This window comes from Anomaloglossus baeobatrachus, chromosome 4, assembly GCF_048569485.1.
Source record: "Anomaloglossus baeobatrachus isolate aAnoBae1 chromosome 4, aAnoBae1.hap1, whole genome shotgun sequence".
NCBI lineage: Eukaryota > Metazoa > Chordata > Amphibia > Anura > Aromobatidae > Anomaloglossus > Anomaloglossus baeobatrachus.
Window position 1 is genome coordinate 441,080,020 of NC_134356.1, and position 19,727 is coordinate 441,099,746.

The 19,727-nt window shown below is 45.7% G+C and overlaps 1 protein-coding gene across 2 annotated transcripts in view; it reads right to left on the reverse strand.

Moving 5' to 3' along the window:
• Positions 1–19,727, reverse strand: part of TLN2 (talin 2) — a 406,458-nt gene that overhangs the window by 303,849 nt on the left and 82,882 nt on the right. For both annotated transcript variants that reach the window (XM_075345523.1, XM_075345524.1), the window contains exon 2: positions 3,863–3,895. The gene's annotated coding sequence lies outside the window, so the exon portion shown is untranslated. The remainder of the gene's footprint in view (positions 1–3,862; positions 3,896–19,727) is intronic.

The following is a 19,727-nucleotide window of genomic DNA, read 5'->3' on the forward strand; positions in this document are numbered from 1 at the left end:
TCTCATGTAGTCAGCTGATCAGTGTGTGAGGCCTCCAACACAGATCCGTGCCGCCGGTACGTTTTTGCTCCTTTTTTGCATGTACCGGCGGCACGGCGACACGTACACCAATGTTACCCTATGGTAACAGGCACACAAACGTAAAACCACAAGGAACGTGTATCCGTGTTGTTTGTACGTGTGTGTGCGTTTTTCCTCACGTATAACATGTCCGCGTTTTGCCGGCATCACGCAGACACGGACCCCCTAAAGTCAATGGGTCAGTGTCTGCACATACGTGACACGGACCATATACGTGCGCTGTCCGTACGGTCCGTGTGCGTTTTTATAATTTTTTAATGGTGAAACGGCTCAACACACATGCACTGCACACGGACATGACACGTACGTACCTCACGCATACACGGACATTCTGCACGCACACACGGCAAGCATACGCCATCACACGGATGTCATACGTACCAGAGAAACTGCCATAAAAAACGGAACACTGACCCGAAAAACGTAACGCGAGACACGTACGTTTTTAATCCTGAAGTGTGGCAGAGGCTTGAGAGAGCGTCAGCCAATCAGCACACGCCGATAAGGACGCTGCACTGCAGGGGACCGCAGAGAGGGACGAGTATAAAAGTTTTTTTATGTGTGTGGTGTGATGGGAGCTATGCATCAGGATGAGGGGCCATATAGCAGAATGGAGGGAGGGGGGAGTCATAAGCACCAGGATGGGGGGGGATATAATCTGTACTAGGATTGGTGTGGGGGGGGGGCGAGCATCTGTAACAGCATGTGGGGGCGGGGAGATCCTCTGTACCAGGATGGGGGCCATATAGAAGGATGGGGGCATAAGTAGGGACTGGGACAGATCAATAGCATTTCAATTAATATTAATGGGGAAATGTAATATGACATAAGAGCAAGTTTAGTTGCAAGCTCGGTCACAGGATGAATTAAAACCTTTTAAGTCAAGGTATGATATAGCACGATCAACATCACAGTCCTCATCAGGGCTCGCAATCTAAAACTCCCTATCTGTATGTCTTTGGAGTGTGGGAGGAAACCAGAGAAGCCAGAGGAAACCCACACAAACACGGGGAGAACATACAAACTCCTTGCAGATGAGGTCATCGGTGGGATTTGTATGGATACGAAGGACACTTTACACTACATGCACACAAGCTAAGATTAGACAAAAAAGTATATACAATATATATTCTCACCACTGTGTTTTAAAATCCACCTACACATATAAATGCCCTTGAATTCAGGACACTATGGATGGAGGCTATACAAGCATCACGATGAGACATGATGCTTCTTTCAGCCTTGAAACCTGATCGCTTCAGGAGCTGTTTTCTGTGCTGTCTACACAGCATTTCCAGCCGCTCTACAGGGGAAACCAGCTCCATTTCAGTAAACCGATTCCACTATAGATCCCATCCACTGGAATACACAGTCAGCTCAATTCAACCCAACCTGGAAGCCCTGAGCACAGAACTTGTGTCCAGGGTCTGTGTCTGGTCTGCATTGTAAATCACATTATATCATCCGCTGTCACATCCAGAAAGGAAGTAGGCCACATGGTCCCCTTCTATAGCTCCAGGCTTAGCAAGCTCATTTCTGAATGAACGGACGTCAGAGGATCGCAAATAAGGGCGTCACTCCAAGAGCACCCTATACGCGTGCCGTGGAAGGGCGGGTTACAGTGTAATGATCAGGTCACGTGAAATGACCTATAAAAGGACTATTATCTTATACTGTAATCTATGTAAATATCTGCAAAAAAGACAAATGTATCTTACACCTGATACCATTTATAATTTTTAGCTTAAGTCATAATAAACCAATTCATCATACATGGTTTATTTTTGCACAATAAATGTAACTACATCTGCAGTCACCCGTTTTTTGGGTATTCATTAAATACACTTTATAGAACTATTCCTGCCGCTTATTCACCTCTCCATTTTTAGAGGCAAGGCAAAAGGTGGCTACAGCGTTCACCATCAGCAAGGTACGGTACTGCAGCTGCAAACTGACTTCATTTCAACCAGACATTGTCACGGCCAATTACCCGGGATTACCGACCAAATGATAATACGTAATTTACCTGCCTGATTAGCCGTCTACACTGCCTGTTTCTGATATCTGAGTGCTCGGCGTTCAGTGTACTTTTATGAAATTCACTCCTGCGGTGTGCCAGGAGTGCCGCTCATTCCTTTAGGAAGCAGCAGTGCTGTGCAGAGTCCAGTGTGTTCCTATGGGACTTGGCTTCATATTGTCTGTGCCTCCTGCTTGTGACTGATCGGTTTCAAGAAATCAGTTGTTACAAGCAGAAGGCAGGGAGTGTGTGGTGAGAGTCTAGTGCACTTATGTGAGCTAAAGTTTCATTTCTCACAAGCAGCCTGGATGAGTGGTGTAAACTCTGCATGTAAGCATTGCAATAAAGGGAACCTGTCAGGTGCAATATGCACTGAGAACCACGAGCAGTTCTGGGTGCATATTTCTATAATCCCTGCCTAACCGTCCCTGTATCTAGTAGCATAAATAAAGGGATCTTTAGAAAAAATATTTAAGATCTTTTATGAGATGCTAAAGAGAGCAGGGACTAGTCGCAAGGGCGTTAATTTATGTGCTAATTCCGCCCTCTTAGCATGACCACAGGGGTGCGCGAACATGCTATTCAGTGTCATCATCGGCAGTGACGTGCATACCAGTGTCCATTGCAGCGCCTCAGAATGCTGGACATAGGGTCAGTGCGCATGATCAGAAGTCCTGACACTTCCGGTCATGCGCACTACACCAGTTTGAAGCCGGGACGCCTACACCCGGCTTCATAGTGCGCATGACCGGAAGTCCAGGGATCATGTGCACTGAGCTGAAATCCAGTGTCGGGCGGCGAAGGCAGCAGAGGTGAGCTCAACCATGCCCCTGACGCTGCACATTCATTAGCATGTTAGCACGCCCACGGGGCATACTTACATGCCATGGGGACCGACTAGCCAAGGGAATTAACACTCTTGCGACTAGTTGCTGGCCTCATATAGGATCTTTAGAAATATTTATTCTAAAGATCTCTCTATGCTACTAGGTACAGGGATGGTGAGGCAGGGATTAGCAATATGTACCAGAACTGCTTGTGGTTCTGGGTGCATATTGCCCCCGATAGGTGCTCTTAACTTACCAATCTGTTACATATTCAAAATGCTATTTTCAGTATCACGCTATGCATGGGGGAACACAATGAAGAAGGGCAATGCTTTGTGGGGAGGAGAAGTGTATGACAGCCGTTACCAAGATTTGATAAATGCTGATATAATTCCATAGGTCATGGAATAATAATTAGTGACTGGTTATTGATTTCTAGAGCTTTAATCTGAGGGAAAACACCTAGACTATCAAGTCCTATATGATTGTTCACCAAGGTCTAGGCCATAATTGAGAGGGACTGGAGAAACTAATGAGGCCCAAGATACATAGAGAAGACTGATCTGAACATTGAGGAAGGCATATACATCATCTGCAAGGAGTTTGTATGTTCTCCCCGTGTTTGCGTGGGTTTCCGCCACACTCCAAAGACATACAGATAGGGACTCTGGATTGTGAGCCCCAATGGGGACAGTGTTGCCAATGTATGTACAGCGCTGTGGAATTAATAGCGCTATATAAATGAATTATTATTATTACTACATGGATTGATGCATGGGGACACATGATAAAGCTACCCATATTGAAAAGTTTTGAAATTGACTGCAACCAATCTGGGATTAAGCAGCAAGAATATGGCTCGGTGAGCGAGCAATGCAAGTACAAATTAAGTTGACTGTTCTTTCAAAACCAATTTAGAATGCAAAATGTTACATACCTTTAAGTGGTGGAGTCTGTCCAATTAACAGACCTACAGAATAAGAAGAGGGACAGGTGTTAAAAACATCCTATTGACTGAAGATAACTATATAAACATACCCAAGAGTAGTTTTCGGATATTAGTAAAATTCAAGCACATGACACTTGTTAGAATGAAGTTGAGTGAGTTGACGTGCTTCAATCCAATAAGTGGTCCATGACACGCTGCCCTGATGGCCTAACCTAGCTCAGGCGTTCTGTAATTGATATATCCTGCTCCTCACATGTCCTCCTCACAGCTTCATTTACTGCCTCAAACAAATGAACACATAAAACTACAATGAACATTTCTAACCAGTAGACAGGGCTAAAAGAGATCAGAAGAAGAAATTCATACATAGCGTGGTTGGACGTGGAAAGATGTTCTAATATCACCTCTTTGGTGATCTACTCAAGAGTATTCAAATTTTCCCTCCAGTGAGGAAGGAGACAAACTCTAGCGCCACCTATTGGAAGTAGCAATCCTAAAAGTCAACAGTGGCTATTTAAACAAGCCTTTTCATAAGGCTGGGGCCACACTGGGCACTACTGCGATGCTCGCATGAGACTCTGCTCGCGCTGGCAGTACAGCAGGAGCCGAGTGTCATACCAGTGTGCCTGCATCTGAGCTCCAATCATGTGAGCAGATCTCAGCTGCGGGGGGCGGGCCGGCACTGAGGAGGGGAGGGAGGGATTTATCTCCCTCTCTCCTCCGTAGCTGGCTATTACAATTCTCGCTCTGCAAGCGCGGTACACCAGTGTACTGCAAGTGCAGTGCCATTTTTCTCTCGCCCCATTCACTTGAATGGGTGCGAGAGAAAAGAGTCTCGCATTACAATCGCAGCATGCTGCGATTGTTTTCTCGGTCCGATTAGGGCTGAGAAAATAATCGCTCATGTGCACTGACATACAGGCTAGAATTGGTCCGAGGGGAATGCAATGTTTTATCGCACTGCACTCGCACCGATTTTCACGCCGTGTGGCTTAGGCCTAAGACTTAGGATTTATTGCCATATCAGAATCCCAATTTGCAGACACTGTTTCAGAGTGATTGCCCCTCGTCAGTGCAAAGTGTGGGTATCTGATCAAGGACAGGTGAGTATTCTGCAAGCAGTGTGTGTGCGCAATGACATCCAGGAGGTCACTGAAGTTCCCAAAGAACTCTGATAACTTCCTGATAACACCTCAAAGACACACGCTCTACAATCGGGTAAAACCACAATGACCTCACTGGCAACTCCAATGACCTTCTAGACATCACTACACACACACACACACACACACACACACACACACCTTGCTCAATACTCACCTGTCACCGGCGATGCTGTCATTGGCGGTGCTGTCCCCGCAATGCTCCGGCTTCCAACTCCTCAGTGCAGTGAATAATCAATGAATATAATTGAGCGGGGAGCAGGAGGCAGCAGAGCCGAAGACTTCATCGCTGGATACAGGTGAATATAGAAAATCTTTTTATTTCAAAGACCCGTGTTTTCTCCGGTACGTGTCACACGGATCACATCAATGTGCGATCCGTGTGACACCCGTGATGCCGGAGAAATACAGACATGTCTCCGTGTGTGCATGTGGGGCCACGTGAGGGTCACACGGTCCGTGTCAAATGGGTACGTGTGGCATCAGTGTTAAAAAAGGATGTAAAACGTACCTGAAACACGGACGTCTGAAAGGGGCCTAAAGGCTTGTTCACATGTGGCAGTTTTGCTATTCGTTTTCCAATGTTAAAAAAATTGAGCACTTTACAGTATTGGCCAAGTGACTGACATTTTTGTAACCTCATGCACTGATTATTTTTTCCTTTTGCATTTGAACCAAAGCATTTTTTCAAATCTTAGGCATGTTAATTTTTTCAGCATTTTTTACCCAAATGATGGGGTAAATGCAAGTAATAATGCATCAAAACCGCGCTGATTCTAGGCAATAGTTTTCCTGCTAGTACTATTTCTTCCAGCTCAAATGAAATGTAGCAGCAGTCATCTGATGCCGCCCCACCGATCTCTGCTGGAGACAGGCTGGGGACACAGGTCAGTCATGGACTCCTTTGTACATGAATAATATGTAGTAGCCAACCCTTTTTAAAGGAAATTACCATCTCAGAAATTTAGAGCATGTTTACATATCAAGCATGATTAAGAGGAGTTGCCCAAAATGCGTGACATGTGGTTTCCATTCTAGGAGTAATGTTCAGCTGAGCAGTATCTCCTGAGTCACCGATGTGGACTATTCCATGTCATAGCGGAAAAATGTCCATGCCTGGATGACAAGTTCTTCTGCAATGTGAGAAGACCATGTATTGTGCATTTGCAGTTGAACATGTGGAATCTTCACCTTTTCTCAGGAGAGACTCCATTTCGGGTTGACAGAAATACAGGTGGTGAAACATTTTTGGCGATCTTAATTTATTTCTGTGGGACTTTGGAAAATAATGGACATTTAGAACATATCCCCAGGATAGTATCCCCTTCAAAGGGAATCTGTCACCAGGTTTTTGCACTCTAATCTGAAAGCAGTATAACATAGGATCAAAGATCCTGACTGCAGTGAGGTGTCACTTACTGGGCTGATTAACTTACTGTCACACTTAGCGATGCTCCAGCCATCCCACCAGCGATCTGACCTGGCAGGGATCGCTGGAGCGTCGCTACATGGTCGCTGGTGAGCTGTCAAACAGGCAGATCTCCACAGCGATCAGAGATCAGCCACCAGCGACCTGTGTAACGACGCTGTGCTTCGTAACCATGGTACACATCTGGTTACTAAGCAAAGCACTTTGCTTATAGTTACCCGATGTGTACCTTGGCAAAGCGTGCAGGGAGCAGGGAGCCGGCTTCTAGAAGCCGCGCACGCTGGTAACCAAAGTAAATATCGGGTAACCATGCAAAGCGCTTTGCTTGGTTACCCGATGTGTACCTTGCTTACCCGTGTCCGCAGAAGCCGGCTTCCGGCTCCCTGCACATTTAGATCGTTGCTCTCTCGCTGTCAAAAAATGGTCCAGGACATTCAGCAACGACCGGCGACCTCACAGCAGGGGCCAGGTCGTTGCTGGATGTCACACACAGTGACATCGCTAGCAAGATCGCTGTTGCGTCACAAAAACCGTGACTCAGCAGCGATGGTCGCTAGAGATGTCGCTTAGTGAGACGTGGCCTTTAGTGTAGTCTTGATAAAATCAATGTTTATTCAGCAGATTATCATTAGAAAACTATTTGGCATGCTGTCAGGTAGTGAAGCATATTCATGAGGTCTGTAAAGCCCTGCCCACACCACTGATTGGCAGATTTCAGCCGATATACAGTGTACAGAGAAATCTGCCAATCAGTGGGGTGGGCGGGGTTATAGATCTCCACGGTCAAATAGATGGTAGATAAGCAGCAAAGAAAAAAAGTGATTTTATGAAAATGACAGCAAGCTGCCCAGTAAGTGACATAACACTGGAATCAGGGTCTCTGACTCTACATTATGCTGCTCTCAGATAGGGTAGCAGAAAGCTGGTGACAGATCCCCTTAAAATTTGTGAGTGTGTGGGCTGGCAACAGATTCTTTTTTTAACCTCTCATCAGCCAACAGTTTGAGCACCTTTTAAATAGTTTTTAATAAATCTGGCTGTGCAGGCTAGTAAACACTGAAAGTAAGAGGTGGCCTTAAGGGACACAAAGCCAAAAAAAGAATTGCAATCTGAGCTTGCCACGACTGAAGAGATAGAAGTGAACACAGGCAGCATTTGGAAATAGCACTTGGCTCTGCCTAAACCGGATATTAATCTGATGATGAAATCCGCGGAGCCTGATACTTGCCCCCTGCATTCAGCTCTTCCTACACATGAATAGAGCACAGTTGGTAAAAAATGTCAAGGATTTCTCGAAGAAAGACTGAGGACGACTGATGGGAAAGTTGCACCAGTGTCTCCATAAGGAATACACAATCTCGGCATTCCTTTGAAGCTGTCTCCTGGGTAACATTTATGTCGTATATACGACTACAGACATTCGTCCTTTGTTTTCATAGCAGTGAAATGACTGCAAACACGGCCTCCAGTTGTTTCCATTATACTGCAGATGACATTATTCCAGCCCTGGAATACATGCAGTCACACGTAGCTTATACCTAAAGACCAGATTATCTAAAGTACGGTATTACATGACTTCTATGCTGCTACATGTCAATTCAAGGTCAAATTCGTATACATACGGTGCTATTGTAGGTTGTAGGATATGGACACTACAATTTTTATTACAGTGGATCTGTCACTAGTTTTGTACATTAATTGTCCTAAAGATCTCATATACCTGATGAGGCTGTTATTCTTATGTTAAGTAAGAATTGTTGTATGTTTTAAAGGTTTTATTGCATTATATTAAAGGGAATCTGTGAGTAGGATCAACCCCCTTAGGCTAAGCACACACGGACATTTAGCATCTGATGCGTTATGTTAATGACCCCCGACTCCCGCTCTGCTGGCGTGTAAACAGAGTGTCATTATACTGTGATGTGATTGGATCACAGCTGCGGAGGAGAGGGAGGGACTAATCTCCCAATCTCCTCCATTATCAGCTGATGCAATTATCACACTGCACTTTAGTGTAATGTGAGTACAATGCGAGGTTTCTCTCGCACCCATAGACTTGTATGGGTGCAAATGAAAAATCAGATTCCACCCACAGCATGCCGCGATTGTTTTCTGGGTCCAATTAGGGCTAAGAAAGAAAAAAAAAAATTGCACGTGGGAGCAACCCCATAGAGTGACATTGGTCAGAGTGTAAAGCGTTTTTTTTTATTGCATTGCATTGCTCCATTACATTTGCTCTATGTGTCTTTACCGTTAGCCTGCAGGTCACAGGAAGCAGAATACAACAATACCTCGATATCTGCGATCTGATGTTTTATGCCACAGAAATTCACTTTTTTTTTTCTTTTTTTAATGCAAATGAACTGTTAAACCTGTCACAAGATTTGCCCCCTGTAACCTGCGGCCACCAGTAGTGAGCCCTTATATACATCATTCTAGAATATTGTATATGAGAGCCCAGGCCACTCTCTAACATAAAAAACAGCTTTTATTATACTCACCTGCGGGGTGGTCAGGTCCAGTCCAATGGGCATCATTGATCTTGATCCTGTGCCTACCCACCGCTTACGCTCACCGTCCTCCTCCTTGTTTTGTGTAGATGACGTGTCTTCCATCATGCTCCTGTACAGGCGCACTTTTGTCGGGAACGCAAATAACTGTAATGCGCAGGTGCAGGGAAAGGTCAAAGAACGCCTGCGCAGGATACTACAATACTTTGATTTGCCCTCAGCAGGGCAGAGAGAAGTATGCATGCACAAGAGCACAATGGAGGACTGTGTGTTGATGATGTAGGACGCGTCACCCACACAAAGCAAGAAGGAGGATGGCGATCGCAAAAACATAAGAGGCGCCGGGTCAAGATCAGCAACGTCCAAAAGGACCGGCCCGCCCCGCAGTTGAATATAATAAAGATATTTTTTTAAGGCTGTACAGATCAGCCTGGGCACTTATATACAGCATTCTAGGATAATATATTACATATTTACTTACTGGTGGTGGGCGCAGTTTATATGGGATAAATCTGGTGACAGGTTCCCTATGAACCTTTCAATGTGAGCCATGTAATGACTGATACAAAGGCTTAGGCTGCTTTCACACATCAGTTTTTTGCAATCAAACAATCCGGTGCTTTGCAGAAAAAACGCATCCATTTTTTTGCCGCCGGGCGCGGTTTTTCCTCCTAGACTTTTCTTAGCGCCGGATTGTGCCGCATGTACTCGCGTTTGATCTGGTTTTTGCCAGTTGCGGCAAAAATAGTCACTCAGGTGGCCGCACAGTACGCAGAGAGGAACGTTTTTTGACAGCGGCAAAAAACTGCATAGCGCCGCATGGTGCATAATGAAAGTCTATGCATGCCGAATCCGGTGGCATGCATCAAATGCCGGAAGCATGTACCGGATTCGGTTTTTAGTTCTGAGCATGCCCAGAAGTGATATAAATTCATTGCTTGTCAGAAAATCAATCACTCACTCTCTCTCACTCACTGACTCATTCACTCACTCACCGATGCGGCGCTGCACGGCTGTCACACTGCTGGCGGCTTCTCCTGATTTGAAAATGCCGGCCGCCCATTGTTCAATCTCTTATTCACTGTTTTCCCCTCCACCGGCGCCTATGATTGGTTGCAGTCAGACACGCTACCACGCTGAGTGACAGCTGTCTCACTGCAACCAATCACAGCTGCCGGTGGGCGTGTCTATATCGTGCAATAAAATAAATTAAAAAAAAAAAAAAAAAAAAAAACAGGCGTGCGATCCCCCTTAATTTTGATACCAGCCAAGATAAAGCCACACGGCTGAAGGCTGGTATTCTCAGGATGGGAAGCTCCACGTTATGGGGAACCCCCCAGCCTAAAAATATCAGCCAGCAGCCGCCCGGAATTGCCACATCCATTAGATGCGACAGTCCCGGGACTCTACCCGGCTCATCCCGAATTGCCTTGGTGCGGTGGCAATCAGGGTAATAACGGGGTTAATCATGGCAGGCGTCTATGAGACACCACCAATGATTAATCTGTAAGTGAAAGTAAATAAACACACCCGAAAAAATACTTTATTTGGAATAAAACACAAAAAAACACCCTCTTTCACCATTTTATTAAAATCCCCAAATACCCCTCCAGGTCCGACGTAATCCACAGAGGTCCCACGACGATTTCAGCTCTGCTACATGAAGCTGACAGGAGCGCGGTAGAACACCGCCGCTCTCTATCAGCTCCACGCAGCAACTGAAGTGAATCGCGCTGTCAGCGGGGACGTCACTGAGGTAATGCCGGGGCGTGTGCGGTGATGATACAGGCGGTAGTGCCTGCGTGTGCGGTGATGATGCGTGCGGTAGTGCAGGGGTGTGCGGTGACGATGCGTGCGGTAGTGCAGGGGTGTGCAGTGATGATGGTGGCGATAGTGCCGGCGTTTGTGCGGTGATGATGGGGTCTCTCAATCTCTCTCAGCATTAAAATAAAAAAAAAAAAACCACGGATCTTTTTTTACCGAATCCATCACATCAGTTTTTACACAATCGGAGACGGATCCGTTGCATCAGGCACAAACCGGATTGTGCCTGATTGCAAAAAAACTGATGTGTGAAAGCAGCCTTAGGATGGTTGATTCTACTGATAGATTAATGTTAAAAAGATCTTACTAGACTAGAAACCTCCTTTTTAGGAAGAGGGTAAACTCCTTTACACCTGCAGCAAATATAGTGCTGATTATTATGGCCTTTACAAGGGTACATGGCTTACAGGTTTCTCTGGGAGCGTTGACTTTAGGCTGATCTGCATAATTACCCTATGACTAAACACCCACTTAGTAAAGACCATAAAAAGTAACCGCAAATAAAAGAGAGCATATTTCATAACCCTTGATGAATTTTATTTATTTTTTAAAAAAGGAAAAAAGTGGAGTACTCTGAGAAGGGAGAATAATAAAGAAAAAAAAGCAAAAAAAAAAAAAAAAAGAAGAAGAACAAGAACTGGCTACTTTAGATAGGTTATCTCTAATACCGGTCATCTCCAGTGATGCTATTTACCTGGATATAGATTGGTGGACATGATGTCCACCAGACTTAAAGGGGTTATCCGGCTTAATTTGCTTTTTTTTTTTTTTATTACCCTATTGGGCTACATTGGGGCAGGAAAGTAGATAGAGACCACTTACCTGCCCTGCGGTCAGCCCCTCTCCCCCGGCTCAGAGTGGTCATGTGACCACTCCTGCTGCGATTTTGCTGCTTCCGGTCATTTCATGTCACCATGGGCAGGACCATGTTGACATGCAAATCTGGAAACAGCATGTTGCCGCCCTGCTGGTCGGCTACAGTGCGTAGAGTACCCACCCCCCTTCCCTACACCCTCCCACATATTCCCCCGCACCGCTCCCTACTCTGCCCATAACCCCCCCCTGCACTGCTGTGCGGTCCGTGACCTGGGGGAGGGGCCTGGCGGCGGCTGCCGTGGTGTCAGCGCCAGCACCGGGCCGCCTGCTCAGCATCGTACATTCAAATGTACCGGCATCACAGATGCCGATACATTTGAAAGCGCTGATGAGAGGGAGCGCAGTGCTGCTTCTCCTCACTGCCCGTGGAGTCTGTGTCTGACAGTTCAGGACAGCGGTGACGTCACTACTGTGCTGATATGGCCAGAGGACAGACAGCGTGCGAACGTGCAGGAGCGGCAGTGTGTGTGTGTGTGTGTGTGTGTGTGCGCTGCAGAGCCCGATGTGTGTGTGCGCTGCAGAGCCCGATGTGTGTGTGCGCTGCAGAGCCCGATGTGTGTGTGCGCTGCAGAGCCCGATGTGTGTGTGCGCTGCAGAGCCCGATGTGTGTGTGCGCTGCAGAGCCCGATGTGTGTGTGCGCTGCAGAGCCCGATGTGTGTGTGCGCTGCAGAGCCCGATGTGTGTGTGCGCTACAGAGCCCGATGTGTGTGTGCGCTGCAGAGCCCGATGTGTGTGTGCGCTGCAGAGCCCGATGTGTGTGTGCGCTGCAGAGCCCGATGTGTGTGTGCGCTGCAGAGCCCGATGTGTGTGTGCGCTGCAGAGCCCGATGTGTGCGTGCGCTGCAGAGCCCGATGTGTGCGTGCGCTGCAGAGCCCGATGTGTGCGTGCGCTGCAGAGCCCGATGTGTGTGTGCGCTGCAGAGCCCGATGTGTGTGTGCGCTGCAGAGCCCGATGTGTGTGTGCGCTGCAGAGCCCGATGTGTGTGTGCGCTGCAGAGCCCGATGTGTGTGTGCGCTGCAGAGCTCGATGTGTGTGTGCGCTGCAGAGCCCGATGTGTGTGTGCGCTGCAGAGTCCGATGTGTGTGTGCGGTGCAGAGCCTGATGTGGGGCTGTTATTTGCAATGCTGTAGTAATAACAGGTCAGGTGCTGGGGCAGAATACTGACAGGGAATGTGTGTGTAGGGGGCGAGGCTGAACACTGGGGTGGGGCTGGACACTGAGGCCGGGTGGTGCCAGCTCTGACTGGGAGGTTTAGCACAGGAAGTTATCATGTTTGCTGGAGCTGAATGTAAACAAGGAGCTGCAGAGAATAAGGCCCTGTGCGCACTTACCGTTTTTTCCCGTGGATTTCCTGCGGTTTTGCTGCATGTTTCGCTGCAGAAAATGTTCATAACATCTCTGCAGTGAATCACCAGCAAAACCTATAAAAAAAAAAAAAAATGCTGTGCGCACTATGCGGAATTTGACAGCTGCATGTTTTGCTGCGGGATTCCCGCAGCAAAAACAATTGCATGTCACTTCTTTTCTGCACGTCGCTGCGGGATTTCACTCCACTGACTGCCATGTAATCGTGAAATCCCGCAGGGAATAACGCAGGCAGCAAATTCTGTGCGGTTCATTGCGTTTTCCTGCGTTATTCCCTCTAGTATTTCGCAGTTTACCTGCGGTAATGTACATCACTTCCTGCGGTTTGCAGGGAAGTGATGTCATTACAGGAAGAGGAAGCGGAGCAGAGTAAACACACAGATCACAGACACAGATATAGAACACAGACACAGAATAAACATAAAAAGCAAACGGAAATATAGAAAATAAAACACGTGGGCTCCGCCGTATTTTTACTTTCCAGCCAAGGTAAGCACACAGCGGCGGCCCGGTATTCTCAGGCTGGGGAGGGCGAGGGGCAGGGTTAATGTCCCCCACCTCCCTCCCACCTCCCGCAGCCGAGAATATCAGCCGCAGCTGCCCCGGGACTGTCACATCCATTATGCGGCAGTACCGGAGTGTCCCCAGCTCTTCTAGATGCCGTGATGCGGTGGCGATCCAGGTAATAAGGAGTTAATGGCGGCGGATCGCCGCCACTAAGTCCAGGCTTGATCATGGCAGTGTCTACGAGACAGCTGCCATGATCAACCCGTAAGTAAAGTGAAAAAACACACACACCGAAAAATCCTTTATTTTAAATAAAACACAAAAATGCTCCTGGTTCACTATTTTATTAACCCCCCCGAAACACACAGCTCCGGCGTAATCCACGTCCTGCGATGTTTGCATCCAGCCGCGACTGACACTGACACAGCGCTGAATGCAGCCTCGCAGCGAGACAGCAGAGGTAACCACAGGGCATTTCCCACGGCCGGTAATGTGAACACACAGCCGACCGTGAGAAATGCAGCGTGTGCTCGCAGCGTGTGCTCACAGGGACTATCTCAGAATGAAATGACTTTTTTTTTTCAATGTGCTTTATTGCATTGAATGCAATAAAGCACATGTACCAACCCGCACGCGGCAAAACCGCGGCAATACCGCGAACAATAACGCGGTAAAACCGCAGCAAACCGCATGTGGTTTTCGGGTGCGGTTTGCCACAGTTTTTACCGCGGGATGCGGTAATCTTTCAATGCCTACGGAATTTTCTTGAGAAAATTCCATTTTCCAGTGCACACAAAGCCTAAAGGGATAATTCAAGAGGAACAAAGGTTAGAAAACCAAAAATAACAATGTAGGGGTGTTTTATATGACAATACAGCACAGATAAACATTTTTGTTAAGCTAATGTCGGACAACTTCTTTAATGGTACAGCGGCTGCAGGAAGAAAGTGAAGCTTTATTTTATCTGCAGCTGCTGGCTTCCAGTCATTGGGTCTGTGTACAGGGAGCAGTTATAGTCACCGCTCACTTTACAGTGAGTACTGTTGAGCACACTACAGAGCAGAATGTCAGCCGAGATACAGAGGAGTGATGACAGCGGTGACTGTAATAGCCTCTGCCCTGCCAAGATTACTGGAAGCAAGCAGTTGTGGGAAGAATATAACTTTATTTTCTCCCTGTAGCCTCTGGTTCACAAAGCCGAACAGACATGATAAATGACTGGTTCTATTTAGAAAATTGATAAACATGGACACGGCTGAAGAAATGACAAGAACAAAAGAGGAGGGTTTCTTAGGCCGGGGCCACACGGGGGACTAATGTGATCCTTGCATGACACTCGGCTCACGCTGGCAGCACAACAGAGCAGAGTGTCATGCTAGTATCCCTGCGACTGAGCTCCGATCATGCGATCAGACCTGAGCTGCGGTGGGCGGACCGGCTCTGTGGAGGGGAGGGAGGGATTTATCTCCCTCTCTCCTCCGTTGCCGGCTATTGCCATTCTCGCCCTGCACTCGCAGTACATCGGTGTAATGCGAGTGCAGTGCGATTTTTCTCCTACCCCATAGACTTGAATGGAAGCAAGAGAAACAAGGATCGCATTGCACCTGCAGCATGCTGCGACTGTTTTCTCGGTCCAAATAGGGCTGAGAAAATAATCGCTCATGGGTGCTGGGACATAGGCCAATACTGGTCCTCGTGGAATGTGATGTTTTATCGCATTCCACTCTCTCCGATTTTCATGCTGTGTGTCTTCGGCCTTATGCAGTCAGCGGCTGGGGTTACAGCTGCTTACACATCTGCACCTAAGAATTTGGGTAGCACTGACAGCATAGCTAGCGATGCTATAGAAATTATTTTTCTTAGGTCTCTGCTTTCAAAGAGTTAAACATGTGCAATGTTCCCATTTTTCCTTGTTCAGTCACCAGTTTATGCTAATGAGCTGAACCTCCACACTAAGTTTTCAGAGAAAGGAAGATGCTCTGGTAATTACATAAATGCAACAAGTATTATTATGGGCCATTTACTCTGAAGTACAATGGGGGTGGGAAGATCAAGCAGGTTACTTTACTTTGAAGAAGAAAAAAACTAAAACTAAAAAAAAAAAAAAAAGTAATGGGGAGATTTAAGGCTTTCCGTCAGGAATGTGGGTGGGTGGAAAAGGGGCATATGACCTCAGAGGGGAGCCTGCCAGATAGGGAATACATGAGGAATCAGACAGCACACAATGGAACTGCACATCACACTCAATCGCTCTTCCCAGTGTGTCATCTGTTGAAAATGGGATTTCTGTTGGCTATAATCTGTATCTCTCAGACTCCGCTGAACACGGCCACTATAAACTACACTATAGCCAGAAATACGAGAAATAATTGAGGCCCAAGATGTATGGGGCATTTAGATGTGACGATTTTGTCATTGCGCACATGTATAACAGCCTATATGCACAGGCCGATAACCAACAATGACTAATAATGGGGACAGAATGATCTCGGATATGACCACAAGTGATTGGGCACATGTATACCAGAATATATGCACAGGCCGATGATCAATAATGACTAATAATGGGGATAGAATGATCTCTGATATGACCACAAGTCATTGGGCACATGTATACCAGAATATATGCACAGGCCGATGATCAATAATGACTAATAATGGGGACAGAATGATCTCGGATATGACCACAAGTGATTGGGCACATGTATACCAGCCTATATGCACAGGCCGATGATCAATAATGACTAATAATGGGGATAGAATGATCTTTGATATGACCACAAGTGATTGGGCACATGTATACCAGAATATATGCACAGGCCGATGATCAATAATGACTAATAATGGGGATAGAATGATCTTTGATATGACCACAAGTGATTGGGCACATGTATACCAGAATATATGCACAGGCCGATGATCAATAATGACTAATAATGGGGATAGAATGATCTTTGATATGACCACAAGTCATTGGGCACATGTATACCAGCCTATATGCACAGGCCGATGATCAATAGTGACTAATAATGGGGACAGAATGATCACTGATATGACCAGTCTGTCCCCCGTACAGTACCCCGCTATTGTCAGCACATCCCGTTTATCCTAGATGTGCTGCCATAAAGGATCTGATCTTCGTCTATTCGTTGGGTGATCCCCCATCATGTTAAAATCAGCAGATAATTGGGAAGAATTGTACTTGTGAACGCTCGTTACCCAATTATCTAATGATGTAACGGCACCATAAGTCTCTCTATACAAAGATGCTATTCACATTTTCTAGGTCACTAGTGGCTAAAGAAAGGATAAAAGTGGCTGATGGTTTGGATTAAGCTATAATATTAAGAATAATGAATCTGAATGAGATTTTTTTTTTATTTTATGCAGTTGATATGCAACCAATTTTCACCACAGGTATCGGCTTCTGCAATGCAAGAGGTGACAGTCATGGAGGATCACCTCTACCATGCGTGAGCTTACACTCACAAGCACCCTGTTCTCCATAATGCTAGCATTTGCATTTTAAAGGGGTTGTCCACTACTTTCACATTGATGGAATATCCTTATGATAGGTCATCAATATTTGATTGGCCAGGGTCAGACACCCCGCTAATTATATGCTCCTGGTGCCGCTGGCAGCAGCAGGAAATGCTCAGCTCCGGCGCTGCTCCGTCGTTTGGTAGTGGCTGCGGCCGGGTACTGCACATCCACTTGCTATTGATCTGAATGGGAGGCGGATGTGCAGTACCCGGCCGCAGCCACTATCAGAAGACTGGGCAGCTCCGAAACGGAGCATTTCTGGCTGCCTGCTGCCATGACTGAGAACAGCTGATCGGCGGGGTGTCGGACCTCAGCTGATCAAACATTGATGACCTATCCGAGAGATATGCCACCAATGTAAAAGTGGTGGATAACCCCTTTAAGCTATTTTGGGCTGCAGAGGAAAAAAAAAATCAGAAGGAAAAATGTATTTAAAAATGTACAGAATAAAAACACCAATTACGGTATACAGCTACAGAAGAGAGATTGAATACAAAACACAAAGCTACAGCTGCTGACCGGAGGAATACATGCATGCAACTCTGACTACAACCAGCCCTATATTAATGAGAATATCTCTCTATCACTATGCGTGTGTGTATATGTGTGTGCGTTGTATGTATGTATGTATGTATGTATGTATGTATGTATGTATGTATGTATGTATGATATATATATATATATATATATATATATATATATATAGTTTTAAACTTCATAATGATAATATCTCTATCACTATGCGTGTGTGTATGTATATATATATATATATATATATATATATATGTGTATGTATATATATATATATGTGTATATATATATATATATATATATATATATATATATATATATATATATATATATATATATATATATATATATATATATACGTGTGTGTGTGTGTGTGTGTGTGTGTGTGTGTATATATATATTATATATATATATTATATATATAGTTTTAAACTTCATATTAGTGAATAATATTATACAGGGCTGGTGAGGGAAGGAATGTAGGCGTACAGGTATCATTGCTGTTGGGTTGGAGGGCATAGAGGGCCTGACAGGTTCCCTTTAAGAAATGACTTAATTTCATAACCACTTTTGATGATTTAGAACTGTGTAAGCTAGATGCTGTAGAGTACTCAATAACAGGTGGTCTTCTAAACCTGATGAAGAGTGCCTGAATGATTCCACCCGTATTAAGCCCAGGGCTACACACAGACTTTTTGGTGACTTCTGTCAGAGGGAATGCACAGAGTTACATGCAACTTGTATTCCTCAGGTCAGCAGCTGTAGCTTTGTGCATAGGGACACATCGCTGTCCCTATGCTAATTAGGGACTTGACTAGTCAAAGTCGCATTAGTGCCCCAGACTAGTCGGCCATTTTTCCAGGTTATGAAAAGGAAATAAAACAGATTTTATCCTGCTCATTCCTGTGATGGCCTTCCATGTTCCTTGGTGGATTTACCTTTTCTTCACACGGCTGCACGTTTTCCACTGATGTCTATGCAAGGACTTTGAGCTGCACTTGAAGGACTAAGGTGAACCGACACTTGTATGAATGTAATTTTTAGTTAATTTTTCCATGTTATCATGCCTTGTGGGTGTCAGAACATGACTTCCATGAGCTAACGTCACCGCAGCTCCTGAAAGTCCTGTATCAGTGAGCTTCATACGGATACCTAAGGTCCTTCAATGCCCTGCACATGAGGTAAGCGACAGTGAATCAGAAGAACTATACTACATTTCTAATTGGAAGTATTTGCTATTATTATTATTTAGATAAGTGGCATGTGTCATAGTAACATCCACATGAATGACAGGATATTGCCTAATCCATGACAACAGTGCCTCTGCCCGCTTGCCTTCTTCCCTTGGTGCATTCTGGCGCCCATTCTGTACCAGACTAGTAATGAACACACACACCACTGGACCACATAACGAAAAGTGTTATTCATCAGACCACCTTCTTTATTACTTTGTGGTTACAGAGGTGGACAGGAGTCAGTATGGGCATCAATGCAGCCCCATTTACAGCAAGTGGTGATGTACAGTGTTTTCACAGCCATCATTAAAGTTTCTGGCTAAAGAGGTGTAAAGCATATAGTCAGTGGAGTGTGGACCAGTGGGAGGGCTGGGAACACACGAGCGCATGGCATCTGATGCGAGAGCATTGGATGTGTTATGCTAATGACCCTCGGCTCCTGCTCTGCTGCGAGCGTGAACAGAGTGTCATTATACTGTGATCCAATCCTGCAATCAGATCACGGCTGCAGAAGAGGAGGGATTAATCTCCCCATCTCCTCCATTGCCAGCTGATGCTTTTATCACACTGCACTCCGTTGTCATCTGAGTCAAGTACGATGTTTCACTCGCACCCATAGAATTGTATGGGTGCAAGTGAATATGGATCAGATTACTCCCACAGTAAGCTGAAATTGTTTTCTCGGTCCAATTAGGGCTGGGAATTTTTTTTTTTAGATGGGAATGGTTTCATAGAGTAACATGGGTTCAAGTGGAGTGCGTTCTTTTTATCGCATTCCACTCAGTCTGTTTTACTCGTTGTATGTCCTAGCCCTATGGCTGAGGTCACAGTAGCATATGGCATACGATGCGAGAGCATGCATCTCAAAT